The sequence below is a fragment of the Brienomyrus brachyistius genome, chromosome 8 (assembly GCF_023856365.1).
Source record: "Brienomyrus brachyistius isolate T26 chromosome 8, BBRACH_0.4, whole genome shotgun sequence".
In the NCBI taxonomy this organism is placed as follows: Eukaryota; Metazoa; Chordata; class Actinopteri; order Osteoglossiformes; family Mormyridae; genus Brienomyrus; species Brienomyrus brachyistius.
The window spans coordinates 22,010,482-22,034,841 of NC_064540.1; positions in this window are offsets into that span (position 1 = coordinate 22,010,482).

Genomic DNA, 24,360 nt, shown 5'->3' on the forward strand with positions numbered 1-24,360 from the left:
GTTCATTAATGATGAATTAACATGGGATCAGTCTGTAACTAAGACAATTTGAGGTTAATACATAAGTAATAGTATAATACTGTATTTTTTGTGGTCTCAAGTAAAGTGTTACTGGTTTTTCACTTGTTTTGTACGGTCTTTGTAACAAGGAACCACAGTCATTAGTCTTACATATTTTTGTAACCATGCTCTTGCTCCAAAGTGCTTAAAAAGAGAAAAATTTCAGTTTTATTTAATAAAATTTGCGCAACTTAAGAACCCCAAACGCAGTTATTGTCCTGACTGTTCTCTAAAAGCCCGAGCTACACAATACAATACCTTCTGTAGAGAATAGTCTGCTGAAGCTGTGTAGTGTATTAATTAATTTTTTTCATATTTTTAAATTACTAATCTTCTCCAGTCAAACCAAACATTTATATGCATCATGGAGTATAAATGGAGAGAGAACAAAAGTAAATGCTGCCTGGTCTTTTGTTGCAGTGTAAGTGAGACAAGATTAGTTTTCCTTGCTCTGTAACATCTCGACATTCTAGAAGCCCTGTTTAAATTATGTAGGGGCTAGACACCTGTACACAAGCGAGCTGGTAATCTTCTGTGATCTGAGCCCATCCCGCGTCAGATTCTGCCCAGATGTGCTAGGCTAATTTGCGTAACGAGGACCGGGAGTCGCCTCATGACTCACATCTGCTCGTTACGTTATCAAAGCCTGCATTGTCATGGTGACAGTTGGCTCTGCTTGGAACACACCGCTGAATTCTAGGCCACAGCACCAAAGGGTTGCTACAACATTAACAAACCTGAAGTCCCAAGCTGGCTAAGTTAAACCTCTGTGAAATTATAATATCTGGTTGTATAAATGAGTGCAAAGGTAGAATTGTAACCCTATGCAGGATAATATAGATCAGATTTGCTAATTCACTGACTTTTTGTCGTTCGCCTTGTAGCTGAAATATATTTATTGTAGTATTAGCAGCTTTCTGAATTTCAGTCCAGCTTTTCTGAAAAAAATTTCCTGGTATCTTACATATAATGAGAAAATGTTTGCACACGCAGGCTGATTTCATTTCTCAATTAAAAATCAGGTGCTGTGAGACCACTGTTAAAAAAAATTTTTATTTCGACAAATAAAGAGCAAGTTAACACATGCATGGCGTTACAAAGATAATATAAATGAAAATGCTTTGCAATAAAATGTAAAAATGGTTACTATTTAAATCTTTTGCAGGTGTAGGCTTTCTACCACTATATTGCAAGTAAAACTGATTAATTAAATGCAAACACATCTTCAGGCACTTGGAAAGTAGACAAGGGGAAAGGAAAATATTAAAGATAGATAATGACAAGTCCATTGTATGATACAGCATTGCCTGATAGTGTACTTTGTAAAATGCTGATAGAATGTTAATCTAAAGATGATCACCCATGCTATAAGCACCTAATTGTGACCACTCTGGCTCAGTCACCCAGGTTCTGCTCCCTTCCCCATGTGGTACCAGCATGCATGCGAGTGCACTGATGGATATGTGGGTCAGTCTGGAGATGAGTGAGCCCAAGCCTGAACAGCCCCCCCAGGTCTCCTCGGTCGGCAGTCCACTGTGTACCCCTATCCAAACCCACACTGAGCACTAGTGACTTCTCAGTCAGATAGAGATACAAGTTAGCTTACTTGACAGAGCGCAGATGAGGAGGGATGACACCCCTTAGCTGAACAGACAGGCAGTAGTTAGAGGAAGTAGCCCAGTAGGAGCGAGAAGGAAGAGGCCAGACCTGTCTGTCTATGCATCACAGGCTCGCAGATGGCCGAGAGGTAGGTACACCAAAAATAAAAATAATAATGACATCACTGTCATCATTTTCGCAAGGTGAGCCGGACTCGGGACGGGGAGCTGCTCTCCTTGCGCGCGCGCTGTCACCTCACAGACGGCTGCCCTCACGCGTCAGCATCAATCATGGTGGCAAACATTCATCTGATGCTTCCTGGTGTGCTGCGCTTATACGAAACGCCGGAAAAATAAACCAAAATGCACAAGCGCACAGCAGCCAGGTTCAGCTGTCGGAGCCCCCTGTGGCCAACAATGATGGCTGAGACCGGAGAATAATAATGATAATGATACAGAAGTACCGTCAATCATAAACATGGTGATTTATAATCGTGAAAGTAATATTATTATGCAGTCCGATGAAAGATGGCTAACGCTGTGTGGAGAGATTGTATGTTTTTAAGAGAACTGCAGTTGAAGGCAACGTTTCAGCACAAAGGCTGCGAACCTCAGAATGAAACCTTCACGCGTGGATAGTTACATGTATCTTGAGTTCCTGGAAGCAGTAGCAGGTGAGTTTTGGATGTGCAGACCTGAAACTCTGTACTTCTGGCATCATGGGAACCCATCTGGAATGCCTGGGACCGACCAGAGCACCCCTTTTTATACGGGTGCCAGTTAGGAAACAGGAAAGAAAAGGAAAGGAACAAAACAGTGGTTTATGCGGGGAAACATGAAACTGTGGTACTCAGAGCGCCCCCAGGTGGTATGTGAGAAGACAATGGTAATTCATTACAGATTCAGGCTATTGTCATTTTTTTCACCCATGTAACTGGCACTTGGTTGCATTGGCTTGATCCAAAATAGTACTTCGCCCAGCAAGTTTGAGAACCATTGCTGTATCTTATCTCTCTAAATAAAACTCATTAGTAAGCGCAAGTGCATTTTCACATATTCCATCATGCTGTTCTATAAGATGAAAGTATATGAGAGAGAGCAAAGCCTGAGGTCAGAGTGCAGGGTCATATGTCTGATGTTTGAGGCTAAGGGCCTTGCTCAAGGACCCGACAGTGATTAGCCTACAAGCTATGAGATTTGAACCGGTAACCTTCTGGATACTGGCACAGAATGATAACCCGCAAAGCCACACAGTGCCCCTTCCGGCTATGGACATACCTGGGGGTTGTAGCACAGCCCAGGGGTTCAGGAACAAAGCTAGCATGGACAGGCAGAGGGTAAGGTCTGGCCAGTGCTGGCAACATTATCCAGAGGTGAATGTGAAAATACCACTTCAGATTTGCAATGGCAATGAGGCCGTCCCTGTCAACTCTGTCTGTGTGTCTGTGTGTGTCTGTTTGCTGTCTATTTGGAACAGAAAAGCAGACATAAGACTAGGTATTTCTCAATACCAAGAACAAGTAGAGTACTTGTGGTCTAGACAGAAACAATCTTGCTAACTTGCCTTCTAAAAATGAGCTTGGGGTGCAATGAATCATGGGATTGGTCTCATTTGGCGAGGTTGCAACCACTGTATCCTTGATATTTGGGACGGGGTGAGAATGACATCCAGGGATTTTTACCATCCTCTGTACTTCTGTTCTCGAATATTGGAACTGGTCTTCAGCAATGGAAGATTACTTTAAATGAGTATGCAGCAACAACACAAGTATAGGTACGTATGCATACTGAGAGACACTCAAAGTGTTCTGCTTTTCCTGAGTTGCCCTGCTTAGCAGTTATAGGTTTGCTAATCAGATGCAAATAGAGGAGCTGCTGCTGTTGCCTTGGACGTGGCCTTCCAAAGAGACAGCCTTGGGATACCAGGTGGCATCAAGATGCATTCATGTACCTGGGATGACTTCAGAAAGGGCTTTAGGATGACCCTCCCGCCATGCTTGAAGGACATCTCGGTAATCAAGAGTGGCACCATGGAAACAGCAGTGCCTGAGGGGAGATCTGCTGGCAGGGGGCCCCCGAAATAGCAAAACTCACCGGTCCCCACCTCTTTCTCGAGTCAGTTTCAATCCATGTCCAGCTTCCTTAGTCAGTCCTAAGTCCGTCTGAATAGGGGGAGAGAACTGAAACAGTTCTTGTTGGTAATCGGGGGTCACTAGTCCAACTAGAGAACACAGAAATGGACTCGGGAACATTTTTGTACCATTGGAGGTACATTAATGTTGATTGTACCTTTGGGAACAAAACTATACAAGGGCTGTAACCTTTGTTCTGAAGTTTTGGTGGCTAAAGTGGCAAAAGATGAAAAGTCCCGGAGGTGCTATCATTGTGTTCTGTAGGCCTACGCCATAATTTCAGGTTTAAAAAGTGTCTTCAGATTCCTAGATATTCCACTATCACCCGGCTCACTGGATAACATCTTCCTCACCTGATCGTTTGTACATAAATAGTATTGCTTCGGAATGCGGGTACCGTCATATTAACTGCAAATCAATCAGTGCAACAAAGCCTTTGTGAAGTAGGACTCAGACACCCCAGGGAGCTATTCTGCCCTCAGAAGAGCTGTAGAAAGGTCTCGCAGAATACCTCCATGCCTTCGTGTGTGGCCGCAATAGAGACATGAATCTTCATAGTTTCTCAGGTCTCATGTTTGTCTCCTCAACTGGATGGTAATTACTTCGCTTTCACTGACCGAGGGGATCGGTCCAACCTAGACCGCATTAAGCCAGCCAAAGTCCATCAGTTTATGGTCAAGGTTTTCAGTCATTTCCTTGTCTTTTTCATCTATTGCTCACCCAACCAGTGTTAGTGCTGCGAACGATGGATGTTGGTCACCGAGGGACAGGCAGACCGAGATAATTATTTCTCATTTGAATGCGATTTAAATTCTTCGCATCTGTCCTAAAAAAAAGGCCTGCTCTGGACTCAGTAAGAAGATTAAAAGCAAATATATGTTTGTCATGGCGAGGGACTCATCCAGTACTATTCTCCTTTGTGTCAGCTTTAAGTCGCGGGACGGGGGCCTCTGAGATGGCTGCTTCGGGGATTTAAGTCATTCTCGCAGGATCCCCTATCTGTCCTTGAAGCGCTTTAAACGTGACATGCAGCCTAGACGCTACGTTCTAGTTGGAGCTCGGCAGGCTGGATTTTTGCAGGTTTGTTGGTGTGAGACAAAGTCATCGGGTCTTAAAACGGGGAATTCCAGAACTTGCTATTTAAATCTTTCCGTCAAAATGCTGGCATCAGTCCTTAGAAATAGGACCCCCAAGCCGTAATGATTTGTAAACTATAAATGTGAGGATTAAAAAACAAAAAACAGCTAGTAAACACTACGTGGGTTTGTGGTCTGCTTCAGAAAGTCAGCAATGATTAACCAAGTGGTGTCAGATGTACCGCGGTGGCAAGGGAAGAGTACTCTATAGTATTGATCGCTGTGCAATCGATTTCTCGAGATGACTGAGCAATTTAAAGCTGGGATTTAGTTTTCTGTAAATCAATGTTATCAGGACAAAGTTCAGTCCAAGGATAACACACTCGTTCATTTCAATGACACTGAAGTTCATTCTATACTGTCGCAGCCAGGACAATTCCTTTTCTGGGAAACGGCACATGTTCATCAGTGGTTATATTCCAGAATGAAGGCAAACAGACATCAAAGGCGTCTCCCTGCTCATGCAGAAAACACATCAGACCGCATGTGTTTTCTGGAATGGCTTTGGTGCTACAAGCCTGTCGTGAAACCTAAAGCACAGTAATGAAAAAAACAGATGAATACATTGTATGTTTTTTTTCATCCTTTAGATTGATATAATCTCTCTGTGATTGATTGGATTAAGACCAAAAAAAATCAGTTTAACCCATATTGCCTTTAGTGACTTCTTCGTGTCAAATCTGTAAAATCTTATAAACGAATTTCTAGGTCTTTACACTCCAAGTCAAGACCAATTGTTGCAAAGTAATTTCTTCGCTGCCCTGTGGTTATCATTTAAGCAACAATGATTCCAATTAAGCATATCAGGATACCACAGCATTTGCATAATATGCAAATTTCCTTTGGTTTTTCATGGATTGCTTTGATGCCTTTTTCCCCCTACGGATTTGTTTATTTACATATTTATTTTATTATTCCCCTTCTGCCCCTGTAATAATCATTTAGACGTCATTATTAGCTGCTGTATTTTATGTACACTGATGACACCTTGGTCATTTCTGGGTCTGAATCAGGACAGAGTAAACAATATATTTGTGCACTAATGTGTCCTAATAACAGGCAGTGTGAAATTCACCTAAGAGTGTTTTATTCAGACAGGCAGTGTGAAAGTCACCTAAGAGTGCTTTATCCAGACTGGCAGTGGGAAAGTCTCCTAAGAGTGCTTTATCCAGACTGGCAGTGGGAAAGTCACCTAAGAGTGCTTTATCCAGACAGGCAGTGGGAAAGTCTCCTAAGAGTGCTTTATCCAGACTGGCAGTGTGAAAGTCACCTTAGAGTGCTTTATCCAGACAGGCAGTGGGAAAGTCACCTAAGAGTGCTTTATCCGGACAGGCAGTGTGAAAGTCACCTAAGAGTGCTTTATCCAGACTGGCAGTGGGAAAGTCTCCTAAGAGTGCTTTATCCAGATAGGCAGTGTGAAAGTCACCTAAGAGTGCTTTATCCGGACAGGCAGTGTGAAAGTCACCTAAGAGTGCTTTATCCAGACAGGCAGTGTGAAAGTCTCCTAAGAGTGCTTTATCCAGACAGGCAGTGTGAAAGTCACCTAAGAGTGCTTTATCCAGACAGGCAGTGTGAAAGTCACCTAAGAGTGCTTTATCCAGACAGGCAGTGTGAAAGTCACCTAAGAGTGCTTTATCCAGATAGGCAGTGTGAAAGTCACCTAAGAGTGCTTTATCCAGACAGGCAGTGTGAAAGTCACCTAAGAGTGCTTTATCCAGATAGGCAGTGTGAAAGTCACCTAAGAGTGCTTTATCCAGACAGGCAGTGGGAAAGTCTCCTAAGAGTGCTTTATCCAGACAGGCAGTGTGAAAGTCACCTAAGAGTGCTTTATCCAGACAGGCAGTGTGAAAGTCACCTAAGAGTGCTTTATCCAGACACAGCTTCTCTTAATTAGGAGTTTATCATTGGAGATTAAGCCAGAGATGTCACAAGCATCGCCCTCCAAAGGGAGAGGGTAGAACTCACAGGATGGGCACATGAGCTGAACCCTTAGGGCATAAATTGCACCATTTTTGCATGGGGGGGGGGGTCTTCAATTATCAAAGGTCTCAGATCTTCACAAATTCACCACAAAAGAGAAAGTAATAAGAAATCTACTGTTGCCAGCTCATAAGCCAGTGGCCTGCCCGTTTGCCTGCAGCATAACAAATACCACAGAGCTCACTCAGCCAATCAGGATGCTGCATGGACGCCGGCAGTCAGAGGTCTCCTGTCAGACTGACAGTATGCGATAAATCCAGCTCCAGAGTTAGCCGCCAGAGTAAACAGTGAAGGTAAAATAGAAAAACAGTGCCTACCACAAGGGAAAATGGACACAGAAATTTTACTTTGTTTTCCGATGCAGCTTGTTGACACTTGCAAAGTGACATCTTTGGGCCAGCATCAATAAAATCCCAGTAGGCTGGGATTTTTCAGATATTTAATTTTTTTTCCCTGTCTTATGGATTAATAAAATGCTGTAGGTGTACATTCCAGAGTCCCAACACAGAGCCGCGGGACGTGCAGCGAATACTAAGCCGACAGGAAGTGCCCCATACTTTATCACAATTCAGCACGTTTCCAACGTGGGTGGATAAAAAAAAATAATAATAATGAATTGAAAAATAATAAAATACAGAACCAAGAGTGACACATTTTCATGTTTCTATGGCAGAATTCAGTTTTCTACCAGCTTCACTGGGACAAGAAAAGAAGCCCCCCCCCCCCCCATGAGTGAGGCTCCCCCTGGCAGGTCGGATGGGGTAATGCATATGAGGGATTATTTAAAAACAATGACCTGCTTACTTGCATTCGAATTCATGGACAGGGCGCTGGTACATTAATTGAATCCTTACCTGGATGTCGAGAATGCAAGGCTGGGGATGTAAATCTCATAGGGTGAGAATTTGACAATGAGAAAGTGCTTATAAGGTACAGGGAATCACCTTGTCCCACTTAACATCTCATGTTCCTGTGACATTGTTTCCTTTTTAATTATGTGCAAGCATTCCAGAGGCCTCCTCTTTAATACCATGACAGCAATCGAACTGTACAAGACGTGCACAGCATTCTGGGAAATCAGCCTCACACACAGGTAAAGTTCTTTATTATGTGGTTCGGGGCTGTTATGCTATAAAAAACATTCCTGTTAACCAGATCTGTTCAAGAATGACACTTTAATTAAACACTTTGAAACAAACCTCATCTGGATCTTTAAATAGTAGCCCATTTTTTCATTTCTGTATTTTTGTGCTTTCATCACTTTTTCCTAGAACAATTTTTCCGACAGAATATCAAGGCTGTGTTACAGGATTATCTATTCTGAATTATAAAGTTTAACTTGATATTTATTTCAAGACTTTAACTGAGAAGTGAATTATACAACCCAAACACTGTTTGTGGTGGTTAATAGATGTCAAACTTTTGTCGTTAAATGAAGCTGGGGGTTCGAGTCCCACTCCCGTCCTGAGATCCTGTTAGCATGTTCTCCTCATGTCATGTTGAGTTTCCTCCAGTTTCCTTCCATGGTGCAAAGACATGCAGGTAGAAATGCCTTCTCTAAATTGCTGGTAGTGTTTGGATGTTCAAGCCCCACCTTGGGCTGGCATCCTATCCCAGGTGTCCCTCAATTTTGCTCTCTGCTGCCTGGGATAGGCTCAGGTCCCACTTGTGCCCCTCCCCCATTACCACACACTGTTATTTATTGAGATTGTTTTGTACATATTGACCAATTTCATACATATCTTTTACTCCTGACAGGCAGGGGTGGTTAACACTGTTGCCTCACACCTCTAGGACCAGGGTTCGAGTCTCCACCTGGGTTTCGACATGTCCTCTGGTATCCCACATAAGATATGTTGAGGTTAATTGGAGTTACCAAGTTGCCCATAGGTGTCTGTGATGGGTTGGTGCCCCATCCTGGGTTGTTCCCTGCCTTGTGCCCAGTGGTTACAGGGAATGAATGGATGGATGGATGCACTCCTGCAGTTTTTATACATTCATCAAACACGCATTCACATGGTATATAGCAATAAAACCGTTGTTGTCTTAACCATCCTGTATCAGGGCCATGCACTCAGTACCTTTAAAGCTCACGCACAAGTTCACATTAAAGAGTTCAGGCAAAATGGGTAGGTACTCGGGCAGGCCCCCCACCACCCCCCTCTGCACATGCCTGTACTGCAGGTGTGAGAGCCATTGACATTCAGAGACAATTCCGCTGTGTGTGTGTGTGTGTGTCTGTGCGTGTGTGTGTCTGTGTGTGTGTGTGTGTGTGTGTGTGTGCGCAAGCACATTCTTGGTCGATGAACCTGATTCTGATTCTGAAACAGGGTAAGAGATTAGAAAATGTTTATGGGTTTCAACTCACCCTTATAAATGAAAATACCCATAAGATGTCTCATCATCTTTTCCTACAGCCCAGCTTAACTTTTAAATAGACAAACATTCAAACATTTCTGCATGGACATAACCTGCGTCATGGTCAAATAGGACCTAATCCACCGTTTTTTTGAAAACAATGGAGTCTGACCAAATCAGAGAGCTCACAATCTGGTCATGGTAATTGGGTGCTTAAAGTTAATAACTTCTGAATGGAAACACTTGTCAGCTTTTTAGCATTTCATACATAATCTGTGACTGGGTCTCAGTAAGCATCCATTTTAATGACTAACCACAGGGATTTAATTAAACAATTTTGGAAAAAAAAATCCCCCTGTTTGACTCACAGAACTGAGATACTCAAAGATGTACGTAGCTGAAGATAATCTCTCTGTCAAACACAATTGCAGTAATTTGAATAACACCTTCATATGAGTTTAATTAAAGACTACTTTCTTAACTTCACATAAAATCTATCACCTTTCTTGACTGAATTTTCCTGTTGATTATCTTCATGCTAATAATACTCAATTAGGTACATTTTTGTTTTTTTAGCAGTAAGTGGTGTCATTTTGAGACCAAATGCCAGGTTGTTGGTCTAAAGCATATCTATGTAGGTTGTCTTTGGTGTCCTACCCACAGTGCTCTCTGTGTAGATCGTCTTTGATCTCGTACCCACAATGCTCTCTGTTTAGGTCGTCTTTGGTTTCGTACCCACAATCCTCTCTGTTTAGGTCGTCTTTGGTCTCGTACCCACAATGCTCTCTGTTTAGGTCGTCTTTGGTCTCGTACCCACAATGCTCTCTGTTTAGGTTGTTTTTGGTGTCGTACCCACAGTGCTCTCTGTTTAGATCGTCTTTGATCTCGTACCCACAATGCTCTCTGTTTAAGTCGTCTTTGGTTTCGTACCCACAGTGCTCTCTGTGTAGGTCATCTTTCATTTCATACCCACAATGCTCCCTGATTAGGTCATCTTTGGTTTCGTACCCACAATGCTATCTGTTTAGGTTGTCTTTGGTTTAGTACCCACAATGCACTCTGTTTATATCATCTTTGGTCTCGTACCCACAGTGCTCTCTGTGTAGGTCGTCTTTCATCTCATACCCATAATGCTCTCTGTTTAGTTTGTCTTTTGTTTCGTACCCACAATCCTCTCTGTTTAGGTCGTCTTTGGTCTCGTACCCACAATCCTCTCTGTTTTCATAACACTTTTTTAGTACAGGTGGGCTGTATTCATAAAAAGGTGTTTTCATTATTTCAAATCCTAAGAGTACCAGTACAATTTTCTTGCCAGTGGGGAAGTATTGTACTTAAATAAACAAATGAGCCACAGCATTCTCCTGATAATGCGACAGCCCCCCTTTAGGAAATAAGCCCCCTCTCTAGCTATTGTCGCTGTTTAGACAGAGCAAAATCTCTTTTGGTTTTCATTGTTATTAGCTTACAGTCGTTGCACTATATATAAATAATTCCCAACACACACAAAACACAAGGCATAAAATAAAATAAAATGAATTCCTTATTAAAAGTTTTTATTCATTTACTTCCCGGCTGACAGTTGTACTTTCATGCCTTGTTTTTAAATCAAAATTTTTGGGTTATGCAAAAAAAAAAAAAATTCATAAAATAGGATCTTTGGGGGGAAACCAGTTTCACAGACCAGTACAGGTTCTGTCTGCAGGTTGTACTTGCCTGTTTGTTTGTTGATTTATTTGTTTACTTTGCATTCAGACAGTGTTAGACATACCTTGGCGTTTTCCCGGCTGGGTGGAAGCGCTTTAGAAATTTACTCTGAGCTGCAAAAAATAACTGACACAGCAGATAATGTGTTAGTATCGGCAGAAAACGTGACGTCGGCGTGGATGTGGTTCATGCACAGAAAACGGATCAACATGAGTGGCTGAAACCGTCGGTCTTACCCTTACTGGTAAGGGGGCGGGGATATTACAACTGGATGCCACTGTGTCTGTGTTTATATCTGCGTTTTATAGGCACACCTGAAGTGCCTTTAGGTTATAGGTTCTCGCTAACTGTCTGACTCAGAATAAAGTAAATACATTTTATATTCATATTACTTTATAATAAATTGGAAATATTTTTGTTTTCCCCAGGTTTACTGTGTACTCACTACATTTATAACAAGTGATGAGATAAGGTATCATTCTTCAGGTGGGCTGGGGGAGGGGGGTGGCATGTGGAGGTCGTTTAATTCGCAGACACCCTACCAAGAGGAGCCCTGTTGGGACAAGAGAAGGAAGGACGTGTTTTCTACACACTGGCAGATTGGCAGATCCTGGGAAAATGGATTTTGCGTCTCGTCAGAGCTCCTCCCAACCTATCCAGTCTACCTTGCTGCCTGGGGGGAGGGGGGGGGCATGGCTGTGTGGTTGTCCGTTGGTGGAATTCTGTCATCAGCTTGCCTTGCTCGAGTTCCTTATTCCTTGCGGCCCGTGGTGTGCTGGCGATGTAATGGATTCAGACACGCATGCTGAGCAATAGGCCAGAAGGTTAGGATTTGGTGTACCTTTATTGCCTGAGGGACCCCGGAGGGTGGGGGTGGGGGGGTTTAATGATACAGGCAATGATGATCCTTTGAATGGGTCTGGAGATGTGGTTTTTGAATAGGGGGGTGCATGGTGGGAGAACAGTTCACGAGACCCACTGACAGGGAAGCGGAGCAGCTTTTCTTGTGATAAAGTCTCTACCTGGACCAGCTGCCCGGCTATGCCCCCACCCAACCCCCCCAATCAGTCAGCAGTAAGGCAACTTGAGTCACAGGCGCTCAGGGTATAAGTTCTGCAATGTCTCATGGCAGGTTCAGTGAGGGATGGGGGGCTTCCCCAGCGACCAGCTGCCATGACACCTGTCTGCCTTTCTGGGTGAGAAGACAAGTGGCCAGAGCAGGAAAGGAGGCCTGGCGTGACCTGTGCTGGGATTCACAGGAGCAGGGCAGAGAGAAGCTGCCTTCTGCTGCTGAGGATGTGCAGAGAGCGGCGTGCATACACATGCACGGTGATGTGCATCTCACCCCTCGGGCAGCATGCATACGCCTGTACAGCGACGTGCATCTCACACAGGGGGCAGCATGCATACACATGTACAGTGACATGCATCACATGCAGCAGGTAGCATGCTTATGCAGATATGGAAGCAGATTCAGTCTTGACAAGAGCCTCACCAGTAGTATATAAATAACTATAGAATTAATCACTGAAATCATTCACCTCCACACACCATTTTTCAGATACAATCCGTAGGGTAATTACATACGTCTGTGGGCTGATGTGTATGTGTTCTCGTGGTGGCATGCATGTGCATGTAGCTGAGCCATCGTGAAGTTACTTCTAGGTAGTCATACCAGAGGAATCCTAGAGTGTGGCAGAATATCTGACAGACAGGATGCTTGGAGAGTGGGATGATGAACTGAGTGACAGAAAGAGGAAAGGCGAGGGCAGGGTGCTCTGAGGGCCCCCCCACTTCCCCAAATCCATGCCTAGCCTCGTAACTCACCCTGCAGCATCAACCTAAGGAGGAATGGAGGCTTGCAATTCATAACACCTGTCCGCTTGAAGCATTGCATAGGAATAATTTACCATTGAAATGAGACAGAGATCGCTGTGCTTTTTGGTTTGGAAAAGTTACAGAAGCTTAAGGATGGGGTGGGGGCAGCCCCAGTAGAAGTGTTTCCCTTCTACAGATTTGTCATCAAGAGGGGAGGGGTAAAGGAATGGGAACTGGGTCTGTCACAACCTGAGTTAAACCCTCCTTTATCCAGACTCCACCCCCTGTGTGAGGCCCCGCCTTCCTCCCTGTTTATTGTGATGTCACAGTAGCCAAAACAGGAAGTAACATGTCATTAACACACGACACCCATGTTTTTTTCCATCTTTCATTTTTTTGTAAGCCCTGTTAGGATAAATATATTTTACCTCCATGAATGTTTATTTCTTACTTAATTTTATTTAAATACTCATTTTGAGGATGATCTTTGGCATGAGCATTGAAGATTAAGAGTTCCAAAGTCTTGGAAATGGCTTCCATGCAACAGAGAGTGATTTAAATGAAACATCAAAAGAGAGCTGGCTGTGTGCAGCATGTGTGGCATGCGAGACAAGAAGGGAGGGCGGACAGAAAAAAAAAAATGAACACTCCCCTCTTTGATACTTGTCACTGAGTGTGTTGCAGGAGGCGCTGCGTCGAGAGCAAAGCCTTTCGCGCCCTGCCTAATTTCTGACTGGTCCTCCTCCTCCCAAGGCGGCCTGCCTTTAATTAAACAGCAGCTCCCACAGTCGGTACATCCGCTCAGCGCGGGGAGACGCTCGTCAACCTGTCAGGAGCCGCGGGTGCCCTCCGGTGGGCCGTGGCGGGTTGTAGGGTGACCGCATAGTACCTGTCAGCGGGGACCTCAATCCGCTTGGAGAAGGAATCTGCCTTCCTAAATAAGCCGGCCCACTTAGAGCCGACGCCGTCAATCGCCCTCGAATATCAGACCCCATTTGAAGCAGCTAAGACGACGGATGCTGGCTTAGTGTCCTGGCTCTCATCGGGAAACGGTCCTAATTGGCGATCGCTGAGCATCGTCTGTTGCCTAAGCGAAGTCGTACGTGCAGAAACAGCCCACGTCACGACACCTCCCCCAAAACTCAGCGTTTCACTGCCTACCCGCGCCCCACCTGTGGCGAGACAGCACTTTCACCTTGCTATAAAAGTTTGCCTTTGTTTGGCTGGGCAAAAATTAATTAAGCATCGTGACTCACAGGAAAAACTCTGTCTAAACTGTCTGTTAAAAATTTCAATGGGAAAATAAGCCATGCGCGACCAGGGGATTCACCACGGAGCCGTTTATCCGCCGCCCCGCCTTCCTCTCACGGCCCATAAATATTCTTCACGAGAAAGGGATTGTCACAGAACCCTTGCAATCCATCAGAAACAAACCCTCAGCTGTCAGGGGATAATGTGGAGATGTATATCACGGGCATGCTTCGTGCGGGGGGGGGGGGGGCAGAGATAGCGGCATCGCAGTGCCCTCTTTACACTGCGCCATGCACCTGCGCGTGACAGGAAATGCACCTTTTATGGTAGGAGTATTTAGCCCCCGCCCCGAGGCACCTAATCCCCCAGGCGCTCCCCTGAGCCTGCACCCCGAGCTTAAATTAGTTCAGAGGTTGCCATCGCAAATATTTGTCGTTCTAGAAATTTTCTTTCTTTGCTCTTATGTCTTCAAAGCAAAAGAAACAGTGGCATTCCATATGTGTTTCAAACCTCTTCAGGCAAGATGTTTAAATATTGCGCAAAATATTGAGTTATTGCAGTCAAGACTTAATGGGACAAAGATTTTGAAATGGGGGGCATCACATCTACATCATAGCGCAGAGATTAAACATCCACGCATAAGTAAATAATGTTTTTTGGATACAGTTGTAAAATTGTGAAATTTACGGCAGCTTTGCAGGGGCCGCATACTGAATTAATCTGCACTCGAAGGAGAGCGTACAACTTCGGGCACTACTGAAAAGGCCATTGCTATGTTAAAATTAGCAACGAGCATTAGCATTAGCAAAAAAGGACACTGCAAGATCAGCATTAGCAAAAAACTGTTAGCTGTAGCAAAAATAATACTGCTACATTTGCACTAGCAACAAAGATGTAGCGAAAAGGATATGATGACCTTTCCACACTTAGTCACCAAGTGTACTTCACACTGCTAAGCTTCTTTGGACATTCCCCAAACTGTTTGTACCCCACATATTATCACCCTTATTTATATGCCTAAATATTTATTTGTTTGTTTATTAATAGTACAACTTCTTATTTTCTGTCTGTGTATTTTTATGCTATTTATTGTTGAATTTTTCAGGCTTGACAGTATGTTTACAATGTATATATGTGTCACAAATAAAATAAATTGCTTGTGCCTTTTTATTCATGGTGAAAAAAAAGGATTCTGTTGCTATTATATAAGCATAGACAAAGAGAAAAAAAGATAATTACTGGTAATAGATGTTTCCCACAAAAACAGCTCTGAATCCCTTTGGTCTTAACCAAGGAGAACAGGGGTCAGATGGATACATAGCGATTCAGGAGCTCACAGCTATACACGGAGTTCTGAAGGGGATCAGTTTGGATATGAGCAAAGAAATCCTTCCTTTATATTACAGGAGACGACGATTTAGAGCAGATAGGAAAGTGGCAGCATGAGTTAAACTCTCTATGCCATTTACACCGAATGGCGATCCTATGCTGACCTGCTAAAATATCATGAAGCGAGTCGCACAGCTTCCTCGCACCTCCAGAGCTGCAGGTTTGAATGCTGCCTCTGCTGCATGTGCAGCTTGCATGCTCTCCCCCGCAGTCCTCATACATGCTTTTCGGCTAATTGTGGCCGTCCGCAAGGTGTCACCACAGCTGAAGATCTCCATGCTGCCAAGAATGATGAGTGTGGAGCCAGTAGCTTACGGAATATGGTTTTCAAAGGCTCAACCATCAGCTGCCGACTGAATTGCCATCTTATTTCATAGCTTTCTTTTGATGTGAATTTATTTCACATGCTTTTGTGAGAAATTAATTAACAATTCCATTATGAATGTTTCAGCCCAGGAAGCCTGGCCAGGCACTGGGAAGAGAGGTGACGAGGACTAGTAAAAATGCAGTAAAAATGGCGCCGTCATTCGGATGGGACGTAAAACCGCGGCCTTAACTCTCTGAGGTCATAAAAGATCCATAGACATCATTCGAAAGAGTAAAGGTGGTACGCCAATGTCCAGGCTAAAACTGCCCACTGTGGCCCTATCAGATCTGGCCTCCTAATCATCCAATATATCTAACTGGTGAATTGTCTCCTGCCCCTTCACCACCTTAGCTACTGTGTGGGGGGCGTACTGGTGCAGAATGGCTGCTGTCACATCATCTAGGTGGGTGTTACTCAGTGGTGGTGGCTGAAGTGGCTCTTAATTGGTTCTGTGAGGCACTTGGGTGTCTTGAAAAGCGCTATATAAATGTAACATTCATTCATTAGATAGTGTTATATGACACCTAAGATGCAAATTTGTTGTAGTTAAGATGTTAATGTGTGTGTGTGTGTGTGTGTGTGTACCACTTTAACTCTAAGATGCCCAGAAGATGGGTAGTGTAGGCCAGCATTATTTGTTTTTGTGGGTTAGGCCAAAGGCGATGTGCAGCATAAATAAAAAGGCCTAATGATCTAAAGACTGAAGGATGAATAATTTAGCTGTCCATTAATGCCCTGTTTTTCCAAGGTTTATATCATCTAAAATATTTATTAGATTATTAAGTCGTTGCACTGGTGGGCTTTGCCCCTCTTTAGAGGAAGTTGGCTGACCGTTTCAGCGGAAATGCATTGTGGGTAACACTAGAGCAGGATGACCTAAAGTCACTCAGGCGATACAAAACATTTAAAAGAGGGCAACGTAGCAACGTGGTGTGTACAGTGATTCAAGACAAGATCACTGTATGCCTTAACACCTAATCGGGAAGTATGAGTTCATGACCCCCATGTTTGATTATGCTCAGCTGGGATCTCTTGCCATGTATTGCCCTCAGGAAGCACTATCAACAGCATCGAGTGGCATTAAAAAAAAAAAAAACAATAAAATGTGTAATTCACTGTCATTTCAAGCCCCCTAAATGATTCTTCCAGCAGAAAGCTTTAGCAAAGTCTCTTTCGCTATTTATGCAGCGTTTATCAACTTACATGTGTCTCTTCTCATATAAATGCCATATTTTCACAATTTGTTTCTGAGGTATGACTTTCACTCGGACTGATGAATTCCATTATCGGCTTCTTTGGGTACCTCTGGTACCGACCCAAAATACTGAACCTTCTCTGCAGTGCTCGGCTTTTTACACGAGTGAGATAATGATCACCTTTTAAATCAGCTCTCTCCACTCCCCCAGAAAGAATGTTCCATTCATTCTGATTATCTAGGCATAATAATACAATATTGTTTTCTGTGCTGAAAGGCGAGTGACTCATTGTCATACTAACAAGTTTTCAAAAGAGCGGTGATGAGATTAAGGTAAAACAACCACCAAATGCTTCTTCTTTGAGAGCGGGTCGGCTTTCAGCTTGTAATCCCCATGTCTTCGGTCTGTGCAGAAATCACGCAGAGCGTGCCGGGCGTGTAGTCATTATCGACGCAATTTCAAAGACTGGAAAAAAAATATATTTCCATCCTGACAAATGCACCACCACATCTTCAATTTGCTCACTCTGTTATTTCTGCAAAACCTTCAAATTACGCATGGAATAATTTCTCATAATTTTATACGCTGGGAAACTTATTATGCAAAATTGCGATCAAAACCTTGTGTTGGGCATGAATTTACAGTCGTTGTTAGTTTCTACATGTTGCTCACGTTTACACAGTGTGCTGCTCAGGCACTCGTGCTTAACGGGGGCTGTTGACTTCTGAACTTGTCTAATCTTTACCGATACCAAACATCCCTGTGTTTCAGACCTTCTGCTGTACATAAACAAACCCCAGTGACTGAAGACTGGAGGCTTTGGAAGCTATGAAGAAGTAACCCATGAGTCTCTCTCTCTTTACTCTACACTTTACTACACCAGTGATGGTCCTCCCTCCGATGCCACAAATCATGTCGGCTTTGGGATGTGACCCTGGGTCACGAATTACATTCCATTGACCACAAGCTTCTGTGCGAGAATGTCATTGCGATTGTAGTTGCCATGGCTACATTAAAAATTATTCCTTATTGTTGGATCACCATAACCTCTAGCTTAAAATGAAGTGCTCTGTTAAAACAAGTGCTGCAGTTATGTTTGTAGGCTCTGCATTTTGAAATATATACCCAAATGGACGCACGTGTTGTCAGAGTTAGAGGTGCTAGTTCCCAGAACTTCGTGTAGCAGGAAACCACAGGAACCTGTAGATATCATACAAATGCTGTGTGTTAAATAACACGAAGAGCCACAGTATCCTGGGACTTTTTTAGTGAAGCCGATGCCGCCGTTTCAGTTCATTGGCTGGCGCTGTGGATTTGTATAAGGCTAAATGATGCTATGTCACCTCACACAATGTCACAGGCCCGAAGAAAGCCACAGTATCCATGAATACGTATGCGGCAGCATTTCCCGACTGTTGAGGATTCATCTGAATAGTAATCAGTCTCCTCTGACCCAATCTCCGGCAAGCAGCATGCTAAAAAATAATCCCACGCCTGGATCTGCTTTGTTGCCTCGTCGCCATTTTTACCGAAACTAGTGTTGTGGTTAAAAGGGTTTTATGCTTCTGGAAGCATCTTCGTCTTTTATCCAGACTTCGGATAAAAGATATCATCCAATGGCCCGTCCCGCTGGGTTTTCCAGGGGAATTCTGTCTGAAAAGACTTGTCTGATACTGTAACCCACAGAGCTGTCCTAACGCAGCCCTTGGGTCGAATCGCTGTCTCACTGCAATAGCCTGCTTCTGTCACACAGGGGATGTACCTGTCAGACCAATTTAAATTGGTACATATACCTCACAGAGGACAGGTTGGCTGCACTTAAACCCAGTGAGAATTTGAGAAGATATTTTATCATATGACCAGTAGGGGTCTATGTGCCATGACGTCAATATGGTTGAATGTTGACATTGACCTTTCAGCTATAAGTCCTTATGATAAACAATCCTCAAGCCACTCAGGGAGGTGTCATACACCCCCCAAAAGACCTGCGAGGACTTGAGATTAGAAGAATGCATTATATTGTTTATATTGTTCATACCACTGTAAGCTATAAGCCACTTGGCTAGAACATTCCAGATTGCATCCTTTCCGGAAGATTAGTTTGGACTCTCATGACTTGGTCCAAACTCCCAATTCTGTGAATCACTATGGATTGGCTGTTTTTAGACTGTTTCCGTAACTTTCTGTACTTGTAATTGTGTTATAGCATTTTCTGTCAGCATCTATATACAGTAACATACCTTTTATATGCAATGAGGGTACTTTATGTTATTAAAGTGATGTTTGTGGTAGTTTGTGTACATATTGCGTGTTGTATGCAGTATATACAGTACTGTTCAAAAGTCTTAGGCAGGCAAAGAAAATGATGTTTAGATTATCCTCATGTTGGTGTAAAACTATGATATTATGCCTGTCAAAGTGTGTCAGCTTAGCCATTTCAGAACCTCTGCTAAAATCATCCTAGTATTTGCAGTGACCGTCCAGTGCAGCCATGTATTTTTTGACTTGGCCACTAGCACACCTCATACAGCTAGTCAATCTGTTACTGACTTTTTAAACCAATATATTTAATTATTTAATTGAACTATTGGAGAAATTTAACAAAATCATGGAACAGCTGAGGTGCCCTTGAGAAGAAGTTTGGGAACTGAAGTGGTGTTCATCTAGCCATCCAACTAGATATCAGTAACTTTTTAGAAAACAGAAGAAATTATTGCTAGTTTTTATTACTCTTAATTTGCAAATGTTCTAATGTTAAATTGTGTTTTTTTGTTCTAAGCCAAAGTACACTTGCTAACCAGATAAACAGGTTTAAACATTTCTTTGGACTGCCTAAGACTTTTGCACAGTACTGTATATCCTCTCTGCATCTATTATACATACATGAACGCTTTGGAAAACTCACTCACATGGGGATTACAACCTAGCGTAGCCCTAACTGCAACACCACCTTTCCTAATCACATTTTGTGTGTCCTGCTTTTTCTAATGGCTTTTCACTGTCAGTAAGCTGCACATATTTAAAAGTAAACAGAAATAACCAGACAGATGTGACGATTTCGCCTGTCTTCTGAACTTGGTAAAAGGTGTGATGGTGATTGACACAGTCCAATTAATTCAAAATAATTACCATATACGGCTACATAGAAACAAGTGTTGCATATAACTGCTATTTTTAATTCCATATCCTGAGAGAACTGACATGCATATCTCAAAAAAAAAAAAAAAACACGTCATTCTTGACCAATCGCCAAAGCGACTGACTTTCTACTGATTGCTCTGCTCCATATTCTGTTTCAGTGCCCGTTATTATTTTACTTCTGAAAAGGATGCACTTGGCCGGGAAGTAAAACGCTTGATTTCCTCCTGCGACAGCTCTGATCCAGTAGCTGTCACCGGCAATAAAGTGAAACGCTTTTACGTCCCATACAGGAAAAATAGAGGAGTGAGGCATTTTATTCACCAGCTCTCTGGCTGCATATGAAGCTGGGTATTTATTATCAAAACGTACCTGCTTGGTGTCATTCTCCAGGGAAATGTCCATTTATATTATTCGTCACGGACTTCTGTCATAATCAGGTACACACAGGAAGCCACATCCTTTTGTTCAAGCTCGGAGGTGTCAAAGGGGGTTCAACCCCAGGTGCCTGCTGGGAAATTCACAGGAAGCTGCTCTTGGGTGTATGATGGCCTTTTGCTGGGGCCTACAAACGTGGCCTCATGACTCTTGGTTACGAAACCCACTTCCAGAGACATAGTGGCAAAATTGCAGCTGCCAGAAATTAACAAGCAGCCGGAGTTAACCAAAGAAAACTGGCTATAATGGTCTACTGAAGTAGTACAACACGCAAATTCAGGGAGGAAATAAGGAAGGGATCCAGAAAGTTTGATGATATAGCCATGATTGCTGGTGGAGATTCAGTCTGATGTTTAATGTCTATGGTCCAGGCTCCCTGGCTGTTGAGATGTAAACATGGCGGGGGGATGGGGTAAGCTCTCATACAGACCACTACCAACTGCCTACGTTTACACAGTACTAACTTAGAAATTTCATCTCAAAACTGTGCATTTAAGCTATGGGGCAGCACGGTACTTCTCAGTATTTATATTCATTATCTAAAGACATTTACATCGTGTCTGCTGCCACCTGGGCTATGGCCGTGCGTAAAAAAAAAAATAATTAGGCTTTTTTAAAGCAAGCTAACTCATCACAAACTTGGCCTTTGTAAAACACCATGCAGGTCCACAGTCAAAATGAGACTCTGCACAGTATGAAAATGACAGCCCATGGAAGTCTTAGCAGTAATAATGAAAAAAGGTTTTCACAGTGCTTGGACACACAGATATATAGAAAACTTTTTGAAACAAATATACTAGTCAGCACCTGGTCCAAAGTGCTCTAAACTGTCATTGGGCTTGGGCTGGGAATGAGGGAAAATCTCCCCTCATTCATCCAGTAAGGCTGCATTAAACGGCATCGCAACAAAAACTGGTACAGAGGGGCTTTTTATTAGAAAGTGAAAAAAACTGCAACAAGAAAAGCACCCAATAATGCAAGCATGCTGGAAGTATGCCATCTTCCAATTACTATAAATGTAGAAAAAGATCTGGACACATTTCAGACCAAGTCCTAAAAATATGCTAAAATGTAACCATAATTTGAGTCATCTGAGGCGCCAGTAGCTAGCTGATTAACCCCAAGTAACACTTAACGATTTTACGCAAACCAGCAGCTACGTAAACAGCCGGCTAGCTGAGGTTATGACCTGGAAACCTCTTGGCCTGTCCTCACCACATACATCACAGTCATCACTGAATCCCAGCGTTTTTAATCAAGGACATCTATGCCGACGTTTCTCAGATGTTTCCGCGCTGATTTTTCTAAGTAGGACATGGTGGTCCTCCGGGTCTGGGAGACACGTGCTGTCAGTCCTGTCTGCGACCTTGTGTCTGGTGCCAGCTGTCCTGTCCCTGTCTAACAATTGGTTGGAAAAATTTAATCAGACATCTCCTTAATAGTTAACAGAGACTGACCTACAATCATATTCCTCTTTACACGAATGTGCTCACCTATTTCCATAATACACCAGACAAAAGTATTCAGATACTTTACATTCTTCTCGTCACCATGACTGCTTAAAGATAAAAGGCAATAGAACATTTGTAGGAAGAATATCTGAAAAGCGTTGACTGCATTTTCATTCAAACCTTCAACTTAGTGTTTGACAGAAACATATTTAGTTGTTATTATTGTCAACAATCTATTGTCAAAGCTCTAGTTGTAAATCTACGGGTGGTGTAGTTTCCACCATGGCTCCATGTGCGTGGAGTTTGCACGTTCTCCCTGTGTTGTTGTGGGGTTTCCTCCAGGTACTCTGGTTTCCCGTTGCAGTCAAAAACACGCTGAGGTGAACTGGAGCTAACAAGTTGCCCTTGCATGTAAATAGTGTGTGAGTGTGGCCTGTGTGTGAGTGTGCCCTGTGTGTGAGTGTGCCTGTGTGTGAGTGTGCCCGTGTGTGTGAGTGTGCCCGTGTGTGTGAGTGTGCCCTGTGTGTGAGTGTGCCCTGTGTGTGAGTGTGCCCGTGTGTGTGAGTGTGCCCGTGTGTGTGAGTGTGCCCTGTGTGTGAGTGTGCCCTGTGTGTGAGTGTGCCCTGTGTGTGAGTGTGCCCTGTGTGTGAGTGTGCCCGTGTGTGTGAGTGTGCCCTGTGTGTGAGTGTGCCCTGTGTGTGAGTGTGCCTGTGTGTGAGTGTGCCTGTGTGTGAGTGTGCCCTGTGTGTGAGTGTGCCCTGTGTGTGAGTGTGCCCTGTGTGTGAGTGTGCCTGTGTGTGAGTGTGCCCTGTGTGTGAGTGTGCCCTGTGTGTGAGTGTGCCTGTGTGTGAGTGTGCCTGTGTGTGAGTGTGCCCTGTGTGTGAGTGTGCCTGTGTGTGAGTGTGCCTGTGTGTGAGTGTGCCCTGTGTGTGAGTGTGCCCTGTGTGTGAGTGTGCCTGTGTGTGAGTGTGCCTGTGTGTGAGTGTGCCTGTGTGTGAGTGTGCCCTGTGTGTGAGTGTGCCCTGTGTGTGAGTGTGCCCTGTGTGTGAGTGTGCCCTGTGTGTGAGTGTGCCTGTGTGTGAGTGTGCCCTGTGTGTGAGTATGCCTGTGTGTGAGTGTGCCCTGTGTGTGAGTGTGCCCGTGTGTGTGAGTGTGCCCTGTGTGTGAGTGTGCCCTGTGTGTGAGTGTGCCCTGTGTGTGAGTGTGCCCGTGTGTGTGAGTGTGCCCGTGTGTGAGTGTGCCCGTGTGTGAGTGTGCCTGTGTGTGAGTGTGCCTGTGTGTGAGTGTGCCCTGTGTGTGAGTGTGCCCTGTGTGTGAGTGTGCCTGTGTGTGAGTGTGCCTGTGTGTGAGTGTGCCTGTGTGTGAGTGTGCCCTGTGTGTGAGTGTGCCCTGTGTGTGAGTGTGCCTGTGTGTGAGTGTGCCCTGTGTGTGAGTGTGCCCTGTGTGTGAGTGTGCCCTGTGTGTGAGTGTGCCTGTGTGTGAGTGTGCCTGTGTGTGAGTGTGCCTGTGTGTGAGTGTGCCTGTGTGTGAGTGTGCCCTGTGTGTGAGTGTGCCCTGTGTGTGAGTGTGCCCTGTGTGTGAGTGTGCCTGTGTGTGAGTGTGCCTGTGTGTGAGTGTGCCTGTGTGTGAGTGTGCCCTGTGTGTGAGTGTGCCCTGTGTGTGAGTGTGCCCTGTGTGTGAGTGTGCCTGTGTGTGAGTGTGCCCTGTGTGTGAGTATGCCTGTGTGTGAGTGTGCCCTGTGTGTGAGTGTGCCCGTGTGTGTGAGTGTGCCCTGTGTGTGAGTGTGCCCTGTGTGTGAGTGTGCCCTGTGTGTGAGTGTGCCCGTGTGTGTGAGTGTGCCCGTGTGTGAGTGTGCCCGTGTGTGAGTGTGCCCGTGTGTGAGTGTGCCTGTGTGTGAGTGTGCCTGTGTGTGAGTGTGCCCTGTGTGTGAGTGTGCCCTGTGTGTGAGTGTGCCTGTGTGTGAGTGTGCCTGTGTGTGAGTGTGCCTGTGTGTGAGTGTGCCCTGTGTGTGAGTGTGCCCTGTGTGTGAGTGTGCCTGTGTGTGAGTGTGCCTGTGTGTGAGTGTGCCCTGTGTGTGAGTGTGCCTGTGTGTGAGTGTGCCCTGTGTGTGAGTGTGCCCTGTGTGTGTGAGTGTGCCCTGTGTGTGAGTGTGCCCTGTGTGTGAGTGTGCCTGTGTGTGAGTGTGCCCTGTGTGTGAGTGTGCCTGTGTGTGAGTGTGCCCTGTGTGTGTGAGTGTGCCCTGTGTGTGAGTGTGCCCTGTGTGTGTGAGTGTGCCTGTGTGTGAGTGTGCCCTGTGTGTGAGTGTGCCCTGTGTGTGAGTGTGCCTGTGTGTGAGTGTGCCTGT